The sequence below is a fragment of the Pristiophorus japonicus genome, chromosome 15, assembly GCF_044704955.1.
Source record: "Pristiophorus japonicus isolate sPriJap1 chromosome 15, sPriJap1.hap1, whole genome shotgun sequence".
NCBI classification, from domain to species: domain Eukaryota; kingdom Metazoa; phylum Chordata; class Chondrichthyes; family Pristiophoridae; genus Pristiophorus; species Pristiophorus japonicus.
In genome coordinates, this window is record NC_091991.1 from 101,571,285 (window position 1) to 101,591,419 (window position 20,135).

Here is a 20,135-nt window from a genome sequence, read left to right on the forward strand (position 1 = left end):
TGTGAAAGTGCTTCAGGCACGGAGAATGGTGCAGGCGTTCGTTCCCGCGGGGGGGGGGGGGAGAGAGAGAAGGGAACAGCCGCTTCGTTCCCGCGGGGGAGGGGGGGAAGGAGACAGTGAGAAGGCTGCAAGTGCTAATGTGCTTTTATTTAAAAAAATTTCAAAAATTAAACAGCTACAAAGAACTACAAAAATGGCCGAGTGCCAATGTTTTTTTCACACTGAGCATGTGCGAACGCTCCAACGCGCACGGGCAGCGTTGCCGGCAGGAAAAAAAACTAATTTAAATAGTACCCGCCCCCTCCCACTTACAAATCGGCGCGAGTGTAGGCTCCGCCCCCCTGGGCGCCACGCCAGGCAGACAAGGAGCTGCAGAACGCTCCAGAATTGCGAGATTTTTTTCAGGCGCTGTTTTAGGCGCGAAAAACAGGCGCCCAGCTCGGAGGGGCGCCCGTTTTTTATCGTGTGGAAACTTGGGCCCAAAGATAGAAGGAAAAACAATGTGTGAGAAGGACGCACAAAATCTGCAAAAGGACATCGACGGGCGAAGTGAGTGGGCAAAAATTTGGCAGATGGAGTATAATGTTGGAAAGTGTGAGGTAATTCACTTAGGCAGAAAAAAAAAATCAAAGAGCAAGTTATTATTTAAATGCAGAAAAATTGCAAAGTGCTGCAGTACAGTGGGACCTGGGGTACTTATGCATGAAACACAAAAGGTTAGTATGCAGGTACAGCAAGTGATCAGGAAGGCCAATGGAATCTTGGCCTTGATTGCAATGGGGATGGAGTATAAAATCAGGGATGTCTTGCTACAGTTATACAGGGTATTGGTGAGGCCACACCTGGAATACTGCGTAGTTTTGGTTTTCATGTTTAGGAAAGAATATACTTGCTTTGGAGGCAGTTCGGTTCACTCGGCTGATTCGAGATGAGGGTATTGACTTATGAGAAAAGGTTGAGGAGGTTGGGTCTCTACCCATTGGAATTCAGAAGAATGAGAGGTGATCTTATCGAGACATATAAGATTATGAGGGGTCTTGACAAGGTGGATGCAGAGAGGGTGTTTCCACTAATAGGGGAGACTAGAACTAGGGCGCATTATCTTAGAATAAATGGTCGAACATTTAAAACTGAGATGAGGAGGAATTTCTTCTCTCAAAGTTGCAAATCTGTGGAATTCACTGCTTCAGAGAGCTGTGGAAGCTGGAACATTGAATAAATTTAAGACAGAGATAGACACTTTCTCAACCAAAAAGGGAATAAGGGGTTATGGGGAGCAGGCAGGGAAGTGGACCTGAGTCTATGATCAGATCAGCCATGATCGCATCAAATGACACAGCAGGCTCAAGGGGTCATATGGCCTACTTCAGGCTCCTATGTCTAATGTTCTTATGTGCTCTCCTCCCATGAAGGTGCTGACTCTGGCTAGGACCAGTTCCACACTCACTGGTTCCCCAACCCTGAATGTGCTGACTCTGGCTGGGTTCAGTTCTGCACTCACTGGTTCCCCTCCCCTGAAGCTCCGACTCAGCTGGGTTCAGTTCTACACTCACTGGTTCCCCTCCTGAAGCTCCGACTCAGCTGGGTTCAGTTCTACACTCACTGGTTCCCCTCCCCTGAAGCTCTGGCTCTGGCTGGGTTCAGTTCTACACTCACTGGTTCCCCTCCCCTGAAGATCTGACTCTGGCTGGGTTCAGTTCTACACTCACTGGTTCCACTCCACTGAAGGTCTGACTCTGGCTGGGTTCAGTTCTACACTCACTGGTTCCCCTCCCCTGAAGCTCTGACTCTGGCTGGGTTCAGTTCTACACTCACTGGTTCCACTCCACTGAAAGTCTGACTCTGGCTGGGTTCACTTCTACACTCACTGGTTCCCCTCCCCTGAGGTACTGACTCTGGCTGGGTTCAGTTCTGCACTCACTGGTTCCTCTCCCCTGAATGTGCTGACTCTGGCTGGTTTCAATTCCGCACTCACTGGTTCCCCTCCCCTGAGGTACTGACTCTGGCTGGGTTCAGTTCTACACTCACTGGTTCCCCTACCCTGAGGGTCTGACTCTGGCTGGGTTCAGTTCTACACTCACTGGTTCCTCTCCCCTGAAGGACTGACTCTGGCTGGGTTCAATTTGACACACACTGGTTCCCCTCCCCTGAAGGTCCGACTCTGGCTGGGTTCAGTTCTACACTCACTGGTTCCCCTCCCCGGAATTTCTGACTCTGGCTGGGTTCAGTTCTGACTCTGGCTGGGTTCAGTTCTACACTCACTGGTTCGCCTCCCCTGAAGGTCTGACTCTGGCTCAGTTCAGTTCGACACTCACTGGTTCCCCTCCCCTCAAGGTCTGACTCTGGCTCGGTTCAGTTCTACACTCACTGGCTCCCCTCCCCTGAAGGACTGACTCTGGCTGGGTTCAGCAGCACACTCAATGGTTCCCTTCTGCTGAAAATCCAACTCCGGCTGGGTTCAGTTCCACACTCACTGGTTCCCCTTCCCTCAAGGTCTGACTCTGGCTCGGTTCAGTTCTACATTCACCGGTTCCCCTCCCCTGAATGTGCTGTCTCTGGCTGGGTTCAGTTCTACACTCACTGGTTCCCCAACACAGAAGCTCTGACTCTGGCTGGGTTCAGTTCGACACTCACTGGTTCCCCTACCCTGAATGTGCTGACTCTGGCTCGGTTCACTCTACACTCATTGGTTCCACTCCCGTGAAGGTCTGACTCTGGCTGGGTTCATTTTTACACTCACTGGTTCCCCTGCCCTGAATGTGCTGACTCTGGCTGGGTTCAGGTTGACACAAACTGGTTCCCTCCGCTAAAAGTCCAACTCTGGCTGGGTTCAGTTCTACACTCACTGGTTCCCCTCCCCTGAAGGTCCGACTCTGGCTGGGTTCAGTACTACACTCACTGGTTCCCCTCCCCTGAAGGACTGACTCTGTCTGGGTTCAGTTCGACACTCACTGGTTCCCCGCCCCTGAAGGTCCGACTCTGGCTGGGTTCAGTTCTACACTCACTGGTTCCCCTCCCATGAAGGTGCTGACTCTGGCTGTGCTCAGTTCTCCACTCATTGGTTCCCCTCCCCTGAATCTCTGAATCTGGCTGGGTTCAGTTCTACATTCACTGGTTCCCCTCCCCAGAAGCTCTGACTCTGGCTGGGTTCAGTTTTACACACACTGGTTCCCTCCGCTAAAAGTCCAACTCTGGCTGGGTTCAGTTCTACACTCACTGGTTCCCCTCCCCTGAAAGACCGACTCTGGCTGGGTTCAGTTCTACACTCACTGATTCCCCTCCCCTGAAAGACCGACTCTGGCTGGGTTCAGTTCCACACACACTGGTTCCCCTCCCCTGAAGGTCCGACTCTGGCTAGGTTCAGTACTACACTCACTGGTTCGTCTCCCCTGAAGGTGCTGATTCTGGCTGGGTTCAGTTTTACACACACTGGTTCCCTCCGTTAAAAGTCCAACTCTGGCTGGGTTCAGTACTACACTCACTGGTTCCTCTCCCCTGAAGGTCCGACTCTGGCTGGGTTCAGTTCTACATTCACCGGTTCCCCTCCCCTGAATGTGCTGACTCTGGCTGGGTTCAGTTCTACACTCACTGGTTCTACGACCCTGAATGTGCTGACTCTGGCTGGGTTCAGTTCTACACTCACTGGTTCCTCTCCCCTGAAGGTGCTGACTCTGGCTGGGTTCAGTTCTACACTCACTCGTTCCACTCCCCTGAAGGTCCGACTCAGGCTGGTTTCAGTTCGACACTCACTGGTTCCCCTCCCCTGAAGGTCCGACTCAGGCTGGTTTCAGTTCGACACTCACTGGTTCCCCTCCCCTGAAGGTCCGACTCTGGCTGGGTTCAGTTCTACACTCACTGGTTCCCCTCCCCTGAAGGTCCGACTCTGGCTGGGTTCAGTTCGACACTCACTGGTTCCCCTCCCCTGAAGGTCCGACTCTGGCTGGGTTCAGTTCTACACTCACTGGTTCCCCGCCCCTGAAGGTCCGACTCTGGCTGGGTTCAGTTCTACACTCACTGGTTCCCCTCCCATGGAGGTGCTGACTCTGGCTGTGTTCAGTTCTCCACTCATTGGTTCCCCTCCCCTGAATCTCTGAATCTGGCTGGGTTCAGTTCTACATTCACTAGTTCCCCTCCCCAGAAGCTCTGACTCTGGCTGGGTTCAGTTTTACACTCACTGGTTCCCCACCCATGAAAGTCCGACTCTGGCTGGGTTCAGTTCCACACACACTGGTTCCCCTCCCCTGAAAGACCGACTCTGGCTGGGTTCAGTTCCACACACACTGGTTCCCCTCCCCTGAAGGTCCAACTCTGGCTGGGTTCAGTACTACACTCACTGGTTCCTCTCCCCTGAAGGTCCGACTCTGGCTGGGTTCAGTTCTACACTCACTGGTTCCCCTCCCCTGAATGTGCTGACTCTGGCTGGGTTCGGTTTTACACACACTGGTTCCCTCCCCTGAAGGTCCGACTCTGGCTGTGTTCATTACTACACTCACTGGTTCCCCTTCACTGAAGGTGCTGACTCTGGCTGTATTTAGTTCCGCACTCACTAGTTCCCCTCCCCTTAAGGACTGACTCTGGCTGGGTTCAGTTCGACACTCATTGGTTCCCCTCCGCCGAATGTCTGACTCTGGCTGGGCTCAGTTCCACACTCACTGGTTCCCCTTCCCTGAAGGTGCTGACTCTGGCTGGGTTCAATTGTACACACACTGGTTCCCCTCCCCTGAATGTGCTGACTCTGGCTGGGTTCGGTTTTACACACACTGGTTCCTCTCCCCTGAAGGTGCTGATTCTGGCTGGATTCAGTGTAACATTCACTGGTTCCCCTCCCCTGAATCTCTGACTCTGTCTGCGTTCAGTTCTACACTCACTGGTTCCCCTTTCCTGAAGATGCTAACTCTGGCTGGGTTCAATTGTACACACACTGGTTCCCCTCCCCTGAAGGTGCCGATTCTGGCTGGGTTCAGTTCTGCACTCACTGGTTCCCCTCCCCTGAAGCTCTGACTCTGGCTGGGTTCAGTTCTGCACTCACTGGTTGTCCAACACAGAAGCTGTGACTCTGGCTGGGTTCACTTCTACACTCACTGGTTCCCCTCCCCTGAAGCTCTGACTCTGGCTGGGTTTAGTTCTGCACTCACTGGTTGTCCAACACAGAAGCTGTGACTCTGGCTGGGTTCACTTCTACACTCACTGGTTCCCCTCCCCTGAAGCTCTGACTCTGGCTGGGTTCAGTTCCACACTCACTGGTTCCCCTCCCCTGAATGTGCTGACTCTGGCTCGGTTCAGTTCTACACTCAGTGGTTCCCCTCCCCTGAAGATCTGACTCTGGCTGGGTTCACTTCTACACTCACTGGTTCCCCTCCACTGAATGTGCTGACTCTGGCTGGGTTCAGTTTTACACAAACTGGTTCCCTCCGCTAAAAGTCCAACTCTGGCTGGGTTCAGTTCTACACTCATTGGTTCCCCACCACTAAAGGTCCGACTCTGACTGGGTTCAGTTCTACACTCACTGGTTCCCCTACCCAGAAGCTCTGACTCTGGCTGGGTTCAGTTCTACACTCACTGGTTCCCCTCCCCTGAAGGTGCTGACTCTGGCTGTGCTCAGTTCTACATTCACTGGTTCCCTTCCCCTGAATCTCTGACTCTGGCTGGGTTCAGTTCTACATTCACTGGTTCCCCTCCCCAGAAGCTCTGACTCTGGCTGGGTTCAGTTTTACACACACTGGTTCCCTCCGCTAAAAGTCTGACTCTGGCTGGGTTCAGTACTACACTCACTGCTTCGTCTCCCCTGAAGGTGCTGATTCTGGCTGGGTTCAGTTTTACACACACTGGTTCCCTCCGTTAAAAGTCCAACTCTGGCTGGGTTCAGTACTACACTCACTGGTTCCTCTCCCCTGAAGGTCCGACTCTGGCTGGGTTCAGTTCTACATTCACTGGTTCCCCTCCCCTGAAGGTCCAATTCTGGCTGGGTTCAGTTCTACACTCACTGGTTCCTCTTCCCTGAAGGTCTGACTTGGCTGGGTTCAGTTCTACATTCACCGGTTCCCCTCCCCTGAATGTGCTGACTCTGGCTGGGTTCAGTTCTACGACCCTGAATGTGCTGACTCTGGCTGGGTTCAGTTCTACACTCACTGGTTCCCCAACACAGAAGCTCTGATTCTGGCTGGGTTCACTTCTACACTCACTGGTTCCCCTACCCTGAATGTGCTGACTCTGGCTCGGTTCAGTTCTACACTCATTGGTTCCCCTCCCCTGAAGATCTGACTCTGGCTGGGTTCACTTCTACACTCACTGGTTCCTCTCCCCTGAAGGTGCTGACTCTGGCTGGGTTCAGTTCTACACTCACTCGTTCCACTCCCGTGAAGGTCTGACTCTGGCTGGGTTCACTTCTACACTCACTGGTTCCTCTCCCCTGAAGGTCTGACTCTGGCTGGGTTCACTTCTACACTCACTGGTTCCCCTCCCCTGAAAGTGTTGACTCTGGCTGGGTTCAGTTTTACACGAACTGGTTCCCTCCGCGAAAAGTCCAACTCTGGCTGGGTTCAGTTCTACACTCACTGGTTCCCCTCCCCTGAAGGTCTGACTCTGGCTGGGTTCAATTCTACACTCACTGGTTCCCCTCCTCTGAAGCTCTGACTCTGGCTGGGTTCAGTTCTGCACTCACTGGTTGTCCAACACAGAAGCTGTGACTCTGGCTGGGTTCATTTCTACACTCACTGGTTCCCCTCCTCTGAAGCTCTGACTCTGGCTGGGTTCAGTTCTACACTCATTGGTTCACCTCCCCTGAAGATCTGACTCTGGCTGGGTTCACTTCTACACTCACTGGTTCCTCTCCCCTGAAGGTGCTGACTCTGGCTGGGTTCAGTTTTACACAAACTGGTTCCCTCCGCTAAAAGTCCGACTCTGACTGGGTTCAGTTCTACACTCACTGGTTCCCCTACCGAGAAGCTCTGACTCTGGCTGGGTTCAGTTCTACACTCACTCGTTCCACTCCCGTGAAGGTCTGACTCTGGCTGGGTTCATTTCTACACTCACTGGTTCCCCTCCCCTGAAGGTGCTGATTCTGGCTGGATTCAGTTCTACACTCACTGGTTCCTCTCCCCTGAAAGTCCGACTCTGGCTCGGTTCAGTTCTACACTCATTGGTTCACCTCCCCTGAAGATCTGACTCTGGCTGGGTTCACTTCTACACTCACTGGTTCCTATCACCTGAAGGTCTGACTCTGGCTGGGTTCATTTCTACACTCACTGGTTCCCCTCCCCTGAATGTGCTGACTCTGGCTGGGTTCAGTTTTACACAAACTGGTTCCATCAGCTAAAAGTCCAACTCTGGCTGGGTTCAATTCTACACTCACTGGTTCCCCACCACTAAAGGTCCGACTCTGACTGGGTTCAGTTCTACACTCACTGGTTCCCCTACCCAGAAGCTCTGACTCTGGCTGGGTTCAGTTCTACACTCACTGGTTCCCCTCCCCTGAAGGTCCGACTCTGGCTGGCATCAGTTCTACATTCACTGGTTCCCTCCGCTAAAAGTCCAACTCTGGCTGGGTTCAGTTCTACACTCACTGGTTCCCCTCCCCTGAAAGTCCGACTCTGGCTGGTTTCAGTTCTACACTCACTGGTTCCCCTACCCTGAAGGTCCGACTCTGGCTGGGTTCAGTACTACACTCACTGGTTCCTCTCCATTGAAGGTGCTGATGCTGGCTGGGTTCAGTTTTACACTCACTGGTTCCCTCCGCTAAAAGTCCAACTCTGGCTGGGTTCAGTTCTACACTCACTGGTTCCCCTCCCCTGAAAGTCTGATTCTGGCTGGGTTCAGTTCTGCACTCATTGGTTCCCCTCCCCTGAAGCTCTGACTCTGGCTGAGTTCAGTTCTGCACTCACTGGTTCCCCTCCCTTGAAGCTCTGGGCTGGGTTCAGTTCTACATTCATTGGTTCCCCGCCCCTGAAGGTCCGACTCTGGCTGGGTTCAGTTCTACACACACTGGTTCCCTTCCCCTGAAATTCCGACTCTGGCTGGGTTCAGTTCCACACACACTGGTTCCTCTCCCCTGAAGGTCTGACTCTGGCTGGGTTCAGTTCTACACTCACTGGTTCTATTCCCCTGAAGGTCTGACTCTGGCTGGGTTCAGTTCCACACTCACTGGTTCGCCTCCCCTGAAGCTCTGGGCTGGGTTCAGTTCTACACTCACTGGTTCCCTCCCCTGAAGGTGCTGATTCTGGCTGGGTTCAGTTCTGCACTCACTGGTTTCCCAACACAGAAGCTCTGACTCTGGCTGGGTTCACTTCGACACTCACTGGTTCCCCTACCCTGAAGATCTGACTCAGGCTGGGTTCACTTCTACACTCACTGGTTCCTCTCCCCTGAAGGTGCTGACTCTGGCTGGGTTAATTTCTACACTCACTGGTTCCCCTCCCCTGAATGTGCTGGCTCTGGCTGGGTTCAGTTTTACACAAACTGGTCCCCTCCGCTAAAAGTCCAACTCTGGCTGGGTTCAGTTCTACACTCACTGGTTCCCCTACCCAGAAGCTCTGACTCTGGCTGGGTTCAGTTCTACACTCACTGGTTTCCCACCACTGAAGGTCCGACTCTGGCTGGGTTCAGTTCTACACTCACTGGTTCCCCTACCCAGAAGCTCTGACTCTGGCTGGGTTCAGTTCTACACTCACTGGTTTCCCACCACTGAAGGTCCGACTCTGACTGGGTTCACTTCTACACTCGCTGGTTCCCCTCCCCTGAATGTGCTGGCTCTGGCTGGGTTCAGTTTTACACAGAGTGGTTCCCTCCGCTAAAAGTCCAACTCTGGCTGGCTTCAGTTATACACTCACTGGTTCCCCTCCCCTGAAAGTCCGAGTCTGGCTGGGTTCAGTTCGAAACTCACTGGTTCCCCTCCCGTGAAGATCCGACTCTGGCTGGGTTCAGTTCGACACTCACTGGTTCGCCTCCCCTGAAGGTGCTGATTCTGGCTGGGTTCAGTTCTGCACTCACTGGTTCCCCAACACAGAAGCTCTAACTCTGGCTGGATTCAGTTCTGCACTCACTGGTTCCCCTCCCCTGAAAGTCCGACTCTGGCTGGGTTTAGTTCTGCACTCACTGGTTCCCCTCCCCTGAAGCTCTGACTCTGGCTGAGTTCAGTTCTGCACTCACTGGTTCCCCTCCCCTGAAGCTCTGGGCTGGGTTCAGTTCTACATTCATTGGTTCCCCGTCCTGAAGGTCCGACTCTGGTTGGGTTCAGTTCTACATTCACTGGTTCCCCTCCCCTGAAGGTCCGACTCTGGCTGGGTTCAGTTCTGCACTCACTGGTTCCCCTCCCCTGAATGTGCTGACTCTGGCTGGGTTCGGTTTTACACACACTGGTTCCCTCCGCGAAAAGTCCAACTCTGGCTGGATTCAGTTCTACACTCACTGGTTCCTCTCCCCTGAAAGTCCGACTCTGGCTGGGTTCAGTTCTACACTCACTGGTTCCCCTCCCCTGAAGGTCTGACTCTAGCTGGGTTCACTTCTACACTCACTGGTTCCCCTCCCCTGAAGGTCTGACTCTGGCTGGGTTCAGTTCTACACTCATTGGTTCCCCTCCCCTGAAGGTTTGACTGTGGCTGGGTTCAATTCTACACTCATTGGTTCCCCTCCCCTGAAGGTCTGGCTCTGGCTGGGTTCAGTTCTACACTCACTGGTTCCCCTCCCCTGAAGGTCTGGCTATTGCTGGGTTCAGTTCTACACTCACTGGTTCCCCTCCCCTGAAGGTCTGGGTCTGGCTGGGTTCAGTTCTACACTCACTGGTTCCCCTCCCATGAAGCTCCGACTCTGGCTGGGTTTAATTCTACACTCACTGGTTCCCCTCCCCTGAAGGTCTGGGTCTGGCTGGGTTCAGTTCGACACCCACTGGTTCCCCTCCCCTGAAGGTCTGACTCTGGCTGGGTTCAGTTCTACACTCATTGGTTCCCCTCCCCTGAAGGTCTGACTCTGGCTGGGTTCAGTTCTACACTCATTGGTTCCCCTCCCCTGAAGGTCTGGGTCTGGCTGGGTTCAGTTCTACACTCACTGGTTCCCCTCCCCTGAAGGTCTGGGTCTGGCTGGGTTCAGTTCTACACTCACTGGTTCCCCTCCCCTGAAGGACTGACTCTGACTGGGTTCAGATCTACACTCACTGGTTCCCCTCCCCTGAAGGTCTGGGTCTGGCTGGGTTCAGTTCTACACTCACTGGTTCCCCTCCCCTGAAGGACTGACTCTGGCTGGGTTCAGTTCTACACTCACTGGTTCCCCTCCCCTGAAGGACTGACTCTGGCTGGGTTCAGTTCTACACTCACTGGTTCCCCTCCCCTGAAGGTCTGACTCTGGCTGGGTTCAGTTCTACACTCACTGGTTCCCCTCCCCTGAAGGTGCTGACTCTGGCTGGGTTCAGTTCTACACTCACTGGTTCCCCTCCCCTGAAGGTCTGACTCTGACTGGGTTCAGTTCGACACTCACTGGTTCCCCTCCCCTGAAGGTACTGACTCTGACTGGGTTCAGTTCTACACTCACTGGTTCCCCTCCCCTGAAGGTCTGACTCTGGCTGGGTTCAGTTCTACACTCACTGGTTCCCCTCCCCTGAAGATGCTGACTCTGGCTGGGTTCAGTTCTACACTCACTGGTTCCCCTCCCCTGAAGGTCTGACTCTGGCTGGGTTCAGTTCTACACTCACTGGTTCCCCTCCCCTGAAGGTGCTGACTCTGGCTGGGTTCAGTTCTACACTCACTGGTTCCCCTCCCCTGAAGGTCTGACTCTGGCTGGGTTCAGTTCTACACTCACTGGTTCCCCTCCCCTGAAGGACTGACTCTGGCTGGGTTCAGTTCTACACTCACTGGTTCCCCTCCCCTGAAGGACTGACTCTGGCTGGGTTCAGTTCTACACTCACTGGTTCCCCTCCCATGAAGCTCCGACTCTGGCTGGGTTTAATTCTACACTCACTGGTTCCCCTCCCCTGAAGGTCTGGGTCTAGCTGGGTTCAGTTCGACACCCACTGGTTCCCCTCCCCTGAAGGTCTGACTCTGGCTGGGTTCAGTTCTACACTCACTGGTTGCTCTCCCCTGAAGGACTGACTCTGGCTGGGTTCAGTTCTACACTCACTGGTTCCCCTCCCCTGAAGGTCTGACTCTGGCTGGGTTCAGTTCTACACTCATTGGTTCCCCTCCCCTGAAGGTCTGACTCTGGCTGGGTTCAGTTCTACACTCATTGGTTCCCCTCCCCTGAAGGTCTGGGTCTGGCTGGGTTCAGTTCGATACCCACTGGTTCCCCTCCCCTGAAGGTCTGGGTCTGGTTGGGTTCAGTTCTACACTCATTGGTTCCCCTCCCCTGAAGGTCTGGGTCTGGCTGGGTTCAGTTCTACACTCACTGGTTCCCCTCCCCTGAAGGTCTGACTCTGACTGGGTTCAGATCTACACTCACTGGTTCCCCTCCCCTGAAGGTCTGGGTCTGGCTGGGTTCAGTTCTACACTCACTGGTTCCCCTCCCCTGAAGGACTGACTCTGGCTGGGTTCAGTTCTACACTCACTGGTTCCCCTCCCCTGAAGGACTGACTCTGGCTGGGTTCAGTTCTACACTCACTGGTTCCCCTCCCCTGAAGGTCTGACTCTGGCTGGGTTCAGTTCTACACTCACTGGTTCCCCTCCCCTGAAGGTCTGACTCTGGCTGGGTTCAGTTCTACACTCACTGGTTCCCCTCCCCTGAAGGTGCTGACTCTGGCTGGGTTCAGTTCTACACTCACTGGTTCCCCTCCCCTGAAGGTCTGACTCTGACTGGGTTCAGTTCGACACTCACTGGTTCCCCTCCCCTGAAGGTACTGACTCTGACTGGGTTCAGTTCTACACTCACTGGTTCCCCTCCCCTGAAGGTCTGACTCTGGCTGGGTTCAGTTCTACACTCACTGGTTCCCCTCCCCTGAAGGTGCTGACTCTGGCTGGGTTCAGTTCTACACTCACTGGTTCCCCTCCCCTGAAGGTCTGACTCTGGCTGGGTTCAGTTCTACACTCACTGGTTCCCCTCCCCTGAAGGTGCTGACTCTGGCTGGGTTCAGTTCTACACTCACTGGTTCCCCTCCCCTGAAGGACTGACTCTGGCTGGGTTCACTTCTACACTCACTGGTTCCTCTCCCCTGAAGGTGCTGACTCTGGCTGGGTTAATTTCTACACTCACTGGTTCCCCTCCCCTGAATGTGCTGGCTCTGGCTGGGTTCAGTTTTACACAAACTGGTCCCCTCCGCTAAAAGTCCAACTCTGGCTGGGTTCAGTTCTACACTCACTGGTTCCCCTACCCAGAAGCTCTGACTCTGGCTGGGTTCAGTTCTACACTCACTGGTTTCCCACCACTGAAGGTCCGACTCTGGCTGGGTTCAGTTCTACACTCACTGGTTCCCCTACCCAGAAGCTCTGACTCTGGCTGGGTTCAGTTCTACACTCACTGGTTCCCCTCCCCTGAAGGTGCTGACTCTGGCTGGGTTCAGTTCTACACTCACTGGTTCCCCTCCCCTGAAGGTCTGACTCTGGCTGGGTTCAGTTCTGCACTCACTGGTTCCCCTCCCCTGAAGGTGCTGACTCTGGCTGGGTTCAGTTCTACACTCACTGGTTCCCCTCCCCTGAAGGTCTGACTCTGGCTGGGTTCAGTTCTACACTCACTGGTTCCCCTCCCCTGAAGGACTGACTCTGGCTGGGTTCAGTTCTACACTCACTGGTTCCCCTCCCCTGAAGGACTGACTCTGGCTGGGTTCAGTTCTACACTCACTGGTTCCCCTCCCCTGAAGGACTGACTCTGGCTGGGTTCAGTTCTACACTCACTGGTTCCCCTCCCCTGAAGGTACTGACTTTGTCTGGGTTCAGTTCTACACTCACTGGTTCCCCTCCCCTGAAGGTGCTGACTTTGTCTGGGTTCAGTTCGACACTCACTGGTTCCCCTCCCCTGAAGGTGCTGACTCTGGCTGGGTTCAGTTCTACACTCACTGGTTCCCCTCCCCTGAAGGTCTGACTCTGACTGGGTTCAGTTCGACACTCACTGGTTCCCCTCCCCTGAAGGTCTGACTCTGTCTGGGTTCAGTTCGACACTCACTGGTTCCCCTCCCCTGAAGGTACTGACTCTGGCTGGGTTCAGTTCTACACTCACTGGTTCCCCTCCCCTGAAGGTCTGACTCTGTCTGGGTTCAGTTCGACACTCACTGGTTCCCCTCCCCTGAAGGTACTGACTCTGGCTGGGTTCAGTTCTACACTCACTGGTTCCCCTCCCCTGAAGGTACTGACTCTGGCTGGGTTCAGTTCTACACTCACTGGTTCCCCTCCCCTGAAGGACTGACTCTGTCTGGGTTCAGTTCTACACTCACTGGTTCCCCTCCCCTGAAGGTCTGACTCTGTCTGGGTTCAGTTCGACACTCACTGGTTCCCCTCCCCTGAAGGACTGACTCTATCTGGGTTCAGTTCTACACTCACTGGTTCCCCTCCCCTGAAGGTCTGACTCTGGCTGGGTTCAGTTCTACACTCACTGGTTCCCCTCCCCTGAAGGTACTGACTCTGGCTGGGTTCAGTTCTACACTCACTGGTTCCCCTCCCCTGAAGGTCTGACTCTGGCTGGGTTCAGTTCTGCACTCACTGGTTCCCCTCCCCTGAAGGTCTGACTCTGGCTGGGTTCAGTTCTACACTCACTGGTTCCCCTCCCCTGAAGGTGCTGACTCTGGCTGGGTTCAGTTCTACACTCACTGGTTCCCCTCCCCTGAAGGACTGACTCTGGCTGGGTTCAGTTCTACACTGACTGGTTCCCCTCCCCTGAAGGTCTGACTCTGGCTGGGTTCAGTTCTGCACTCATTGGTTCCCCTCCCCTGAAGGTCTGACTCTGGCTGGGTTCAGTTCTACACTCATTGGTTCCCCTCCCCTGAAGGTCTGGGTCTGGCTGGGTTCAGTTCGATACCCACTGGTTCCCCTCCCCTGAAGGTCTGGGTCTGGTTGGGTTCAGTTCTACACTCATTGGTTCCCCTCCCCTGAAGGTCTGGGTCTGGCTGGGTTCAGTTCTACACTCACTGGTTCCCCTCCCCTGAAGGTCTGACTCTGACTGGGTTCAGATCTACACTCACTGGTTCCCCTCCCCTGAAGGTCTGGGTCTGGCTGGGTTCAGTTCTACACTCACTGGTTCCCCTCCCCTGAAGGACTGACTCTGGCTGGGTTCAGTTCTACACTCACTGGTTCCCCTCCCCTGAAGGACTGACTCTGGCTGGGTTCAGTTCTACACTCACTGGTTCCCCTCCCCTGAAGGTCTGACTCTGGCTGGGTTCAGTTCTACACTCACTGGTTCCCCTCCCCTGAAGGTCTGACTCTGGCTGGGTTCAGTTCTACACTCACTGGTTCCCCTCCCCTGAAGGTGCTGACTCTGGCTGGGTTCAGTTCTACACTCACTGGTTCCCCTCCCCTGAAGGTCTGACTCTGACTGGGTTCAGTTCGACACTCACTGGTTCCCCTCCCCTGAAGGTACTGACTCTGACTGGGTTCAGTTCTACACTCACTGGTTCCCCTCCCCTGAAGGTCTGACTCTGGCTGGGTTCAGTTCTACACTCACTGGTTCCCCTCCCCTGAAGGTGCTGACTCTGGCTGGGTTCAGTTCTACACTCACTGGTTCCCCTCCCCTGAAGGTCTGACTCTGGCTGGGTTCAGTTCTACACTCACTGGTTCCCCTCCCCTGAAGGTGCTGACTCTGGCTGGGTTCAGTTCTACACTCACTGGTTCCCCTCCCCTGAAGGTCTGACTCTGGCTGGGTTCAGTTCTACACTCACTGGTTCCCCTCCCCTGAAGGACTGACTCTGGCTGGGTTCAGTTCTACACTCACTGGTTCCCCTCCCCTGAAGGACTGACTCTGGCTGGGTTCAGTTCTACACTCACTGGTTCCCCTCCCCTGAAGGTCTGACTCTGGCTGGGTTCAGTTCTACACTCACTGGTTCCCCTCCCCTGAAGGTGCTGACTCTGGCTGGGTTCAGTTCTACACTCACTGGTTCCCCTCCCCTGAAGGTCTGACTCTGGCTGGGTTCAGTTCTACACTCACTGGTTCCCCTCCCCTGAAGGTGCTGACTCTGGCTGGGTTCAGTTCTACACTCACTGGTTCCCCTCCCCTGAAGGTCTGACTCTGGCTGGGTTCAGTTCTACACTCACTGGTTCCCCTCCCCTGAAGGACTGACTCTGGCTGGGTTCAGTTCTACACTCACTGGTTCCCCTCCCCTGAAGGACTGACTCTGGCTGGGTTCAGTTCTACACTCACTGGTTCCCCTCCCCTGAAGGACTGACTCTGGCTGGGTTCAGTTCTACACTCACTGGTTCCCCTCCCCTGAAGGTCTGACTCTGGCTGGGTTCAGTTCTACACTCACTGGTTCCCCTCCCCTGAAGGACTGACTCTGGCTGGGTTCAGTTCTACACTCACTGGTTCCCCTCCCCTGAAGGTACTGACTTTGTCTGGGTTCAGTTCTACACTCACTGGTTCCCCTCCCCTGAAGGTCTGACTCTGGCTGGGTTCAGTTCGACACTCACTGGTTCCCCTCCCCTGAAGGACTGACTCTGGCTGGGTTTAATTCTACACTCACTGGTCCCCCTCCCCTGAAGGTCTGACTCTGGCTGGGTTTAATTCTACACTCACTGGTTCCCCTCCCCTGAAGGTCTGACTCTGACTGGGTTCAGTTCTACACTCACTGGTTCCCCTCCCCTGAAGGTCTGACTCTGACTGGGTTCAGTTCTACACTCACTGGTTCCCCTCCCCTGAAGGACTGACTCTGACTGGGTTCAGTTCTACACTCACTGGTTCCCCTCCCCTGAAGGTCTGACTCTGGCTGGGTTCAGTTCTACACTCACTGGTTCCCCTCCCCTGAAGGACTGACTCTGACTGGGTTCAGTTCTACACTCACTGGTTCCCCTCCCCTGAAGGTCTGACTCTGGCTGGGTTCAGTTCTACACTCACTGGTTCCCCTCCCCTGAAGGACTGACTCTGGCTGGGTTCAGTTCTACACTCACTGGTTCCCCTCCCCTGAAGGTCTGACTCTGGCTGGGTTCAGTTCTACACTCACTGGTTCCCCTCCCCTGAAGGACTGACTCTGGCTGGGTTCAGTTCTACACTCACTGGTTCCCCTCCCCTGAAGGTACTGACTTTGTCTGGGTTCAGTTCTACACTCACTGGTTCCCCTCCCCTGAAGGTCTGACTCTGGCTGGGTTCAGTTCGACACTCACTGGTTCCCCTCCCCTGAAGGACTGACTCTGGCTGGGTTTAATTCTACACTCACTGGTCCCCCTCCCCTGAAGGTCTGACTCTGGCTGGGTTTAATTCTACACTCACTGGTTCCCCTCCCCTGAAGGTCTGACTCTGACTGGGTTCAGTTCTACACTCACTGGTTCCCCTCCCCTGAAGGACTGACTCTGGCTGGGTTCAGTTCTACACTCACTGGTTCCCCTCCCCTGAAGGTCTGACTCTGGCTGGGTTCAGTTCTACACTCACTGGTTCCCCTCCCCTGAAGGACTGACTCTGGCTGGGTTCAGTTCTACACTCACTGGTTCCCCTCCCCTGAAGGTACTGACTTTGTCTGGGTTCAGTTCTACACTCACTGGTTCCCCTCCCCTGAAGGTCTGACTCTGGCTGGGTTCAGTTCGACACTCACTGGTTCCCCTCCCCTGAAGGACTGACTCTGGCTGGGTTTAATTCTACACTCACTGGTCCCCCTCCCCTGAAGGTCTGACTCTGGCTGGGTTTAATTCTACACTCACTGGTTCCCCTCCCCTGAAGGACTGACTCTGGCTGGGTTCAGTTCTACACTCACTGGTTCCCCTCCCTTGAAGGTCTGACTCTGGCTGGGTTCAGTTCTACACTCACTGGTTCCCCTCCCCTGAAGGACTGACTCTGTCTGGGTTCAGTTCTACACTCACTGGTTCCCCTCCCCTGAAGGACTGACTCTGGCTGGGTTCAGTTCTACACTCACTGGTTCCCCTCCCCTGAAGGACTGACTCTGGCTGGGTTCAGTTCTACACTCACTGGTTCCCCTCCCCTGAAGGACTGACTCTGTCTGGGTTCAGTTCTACACTCACTGGTTCCCCTCCCCTGAAGGACTGACTCTGTCTGGGTTCAGTTCTACACTCACTGGTTCCCCTCCCCTGAAGGTCTGACTCTGGCTGGGTTCAGTTCTACACTCACTGGTTCCCCTCCCCTGAAGGACTGACTCTGGCTGGGTTCAGTTCTACACTCACTGGTTCCCCTCCCCTGAAGGACTGACTCTGTCTGGGTTCAGTTCTACACTCACTGGTTCCCCTCCCCTGAAGGACTGACTCTGTCTGGGTTCAGTTCTACACTCACTGGTTCCCCTCCCCTGAAGGTCTGACTCTGGCTGGGTTCAGTTCTACACTCACTGGTTCCCCTCCCCTGAAGGACTGACTCTGTCTGGGTTCAGTTCTACACTCACTGGTTCCCCTCCCCTGAAGGTCTGACTCTGGCTGGGTTCAGTTCTACACTCACTGGTTCCCCTCCCCTGAAGGACTGACTCTGTCTGGGTTCAGTTCTACACTCACTGGTTCCCCTCCCCTGAAGGTACTGACTCTGGCTGGGTTCAGTTCTACACTCACTGGTTCCCCTCCCCTGAAGGACTGACTCTGTCTGGGTTCAGTTCTACACTCACTGGTTCCCCTCCCCTGAAGGTACTGACTCTGGCTGGGTTCAGTTCTACACTCACTGGTTCCCCTCCCCTGAAGGACTGACTCTGTCTGGGTTCAGTTCTACACTCACTGGTTCCCCTCCCCTGAAGGTCTGACTCTGTCTGGGTTCAGTTCTACACTCACTGGTTCCCCTCCCCTGAAGGTACTGACTCTGGCTGGGTTCAGTTCTACACTCACTGGTTCCCCTCCCCTGAAGGTACTGACTCTGGCTGGGTTCAGTTCTACACTCACTGGTTCCCCTCCCCTGAAGGACTGACTCTGTCTGGGTTCAGTTCTACACTCACTGGTTCCCCTCCCCTGAAGGACTGACTCTGTCTGGGTTCAGTTCTACACTCACTGGTTCCCCTCCCCTAACTCTAACTCTGACTCTTACTCTGTCTGGGTTCAGTCACTGGGACCCTGAAGCCCCGCCCACACCTCGCTCATGACGCATGCGCTGTGTCTCGCTGAATCACACAAACCTGCAGCTGCCCTTTACGAATATGGCGGCCGTCAGCCTGGGCCCGGAATCGTGAATAAGCCGCGGAGCAGCAAATTAGGGACCTGTAGTTTCCGAGTTCGGGTGTGCAACCTACACCAGGTGTTCATGAAGCCTGCCCGCCGAGTGCGTTACTCCCCTGCGGATCGATGCTTCTGTTTTGGCTCCAAATGGCGACTTCGGTCACATACTACGCAGCTCTGATTAGAGCCACACTGCGCATGCCCATCTCCAGCCTGCGCAGTGGGCTCCTGCGCATTTTCCCCAGTGCATGCTCATCACATGGTCTCCTCGGCTCCGGGTCATCACATGGTCTCCTGTTGGCAGGGCAGGTGGTGCTGGGGCAACAGTGAGCATCGCTTCTCGGCCTTTTGGCTAAGACCATGCGTAGCTGACCTGACAGGGGAGTAACCACCATAACCCCAAGGTGGTTCTCCCTGGATCAGGAAGGTATATGCTTGCTTTTTTGGAAATAGGAGGTGTGTGGGGGGCCTGACCCATCCACCTCCATGGGACGAACCTGGTATTGCAGTACTTCCAGGAACGGTGCAGTGGCTCTCGGCCTTTTGGCTAAGAGCATTGGCGCAGAGTGATCCTTGATGTGTGCAAGGTGACCTCTGGCGTTTGTGATTTGACAAAGAATTGGAACGATTGGCTATGAATTTTAAAAAAAACAGTGAGCAATCGCTCATGTCAAAATAGAATAATCCAACTTGGCATTTGTTTATTAATAAAACTATAAAACCGAGAATCGTATCGGCAAAACCAACCGAATTCAGCAAATCTGTCATAATTAATCCAGGTTTTCCAAGTTCTGTCCCCAGTTGCCAGGGGAGATGAGTCAGGCCCAGCAGCCGCCGACCGGAAGTGGCTCATCGATGCCGAAGGTCGGTGTTGCCTGGCCCACAATGGTGCAGCGGCGGCCCCGGAGTCCGGGAGCGGGAGGCAGGCGCTTGTGATCATACAGCGAGAGGGGGCATACTGAGGGGATGGGACACTGGGGGACATGGGACACTGGGGGAGGGGGATACTGGGGACACTGGGGGAGGGGGATAATGGGGACATGGGGGAGGGGGATACGGAGGGTGTGGTACACTGGGGGAGGGGGATACTGGGGACATGGGACACTGGGGGAGGGGGATACGGAAGGCGTGGGACACTGGGCGAGGGGGATACGGAGGGTGTGGGACACTGGGGGAGGGGGATACTGGGGACATGGGACACTGGGGGAGGGGGATAATGGGGACATGGGACACTGGGGGAGGGGGATACGGAGGGTGTGGGACACTGGGGGAGGGGGATAATGGGGACATGGGACACTGGGGGAGGGGGATACGGAGGGTGTGGGACACTGGGGGAGGGGGATACGGAGGGTGTGGGACACTGGGGGAGGGGGATACGGAGGGTGTGGGACACTGGGGGAGGGGGATACTGGGGACATGGGACACTGGGGGAGGGGGATAATGGGGACACTAGGGGAGGGGGATACGGAGGGTGTGGGACACTGGGGGAGGAGGAAATAAAGAGAGGAGCTACTGTTTGGCTAGTGATGGAGGGGGAGGGGGAGCTGCATTGTGTGATGGAGGGATAGAAGGGGCAGTGCGTAATGGGAGAATTAATGGATGTGGAGGGGAGGGGCAGTTTGTGATGCGGGATTGATTGTGGGGGAGGCGCAATGTGTGACGGGGAATTGAAGGACGGGGAGGAGTAGGGGCACTGTGTGATGGGGAATTGGTGGAGCGGGAGTGGCAGCTGTGATAGGGATTGATGGAAGGGCAGGGAGAGCTCTCGGGGTTATGGTAAGCTAAGCAAAACCTCAGCCCTGTACATAAGAACATAGGAAATAGGAACAGGAGTAGGCCATACAGCCCCTCAAGCCTGCTCCGTCATTCAATAAGATCATGGCTGATCTGATCATAGACTCAGCTCCATATCCCGGCCCGCTCCCCATATCCCCTCATCCCCTTATCAAT

The 20,135-nt window shown here is 54.9% G+C and overlaps 2 pseudogenes; one reads left to right on the forward strand and one right to left on the reverse strand.

The window, feature by feature from the left end:
• The window catches only part of LOC139281577 (zinc finger protein 585A-like), a 440,928-nt pseudogene that overhangs the window by 5,797 nt on the left and 414,996 nt on the right, over nt 1-20,135 (reverse strand).
• On the forward strand, nt 18,518-18,719 carry LOC139225994 (U2 spliceosomal RNA; annotated as a pseudogene).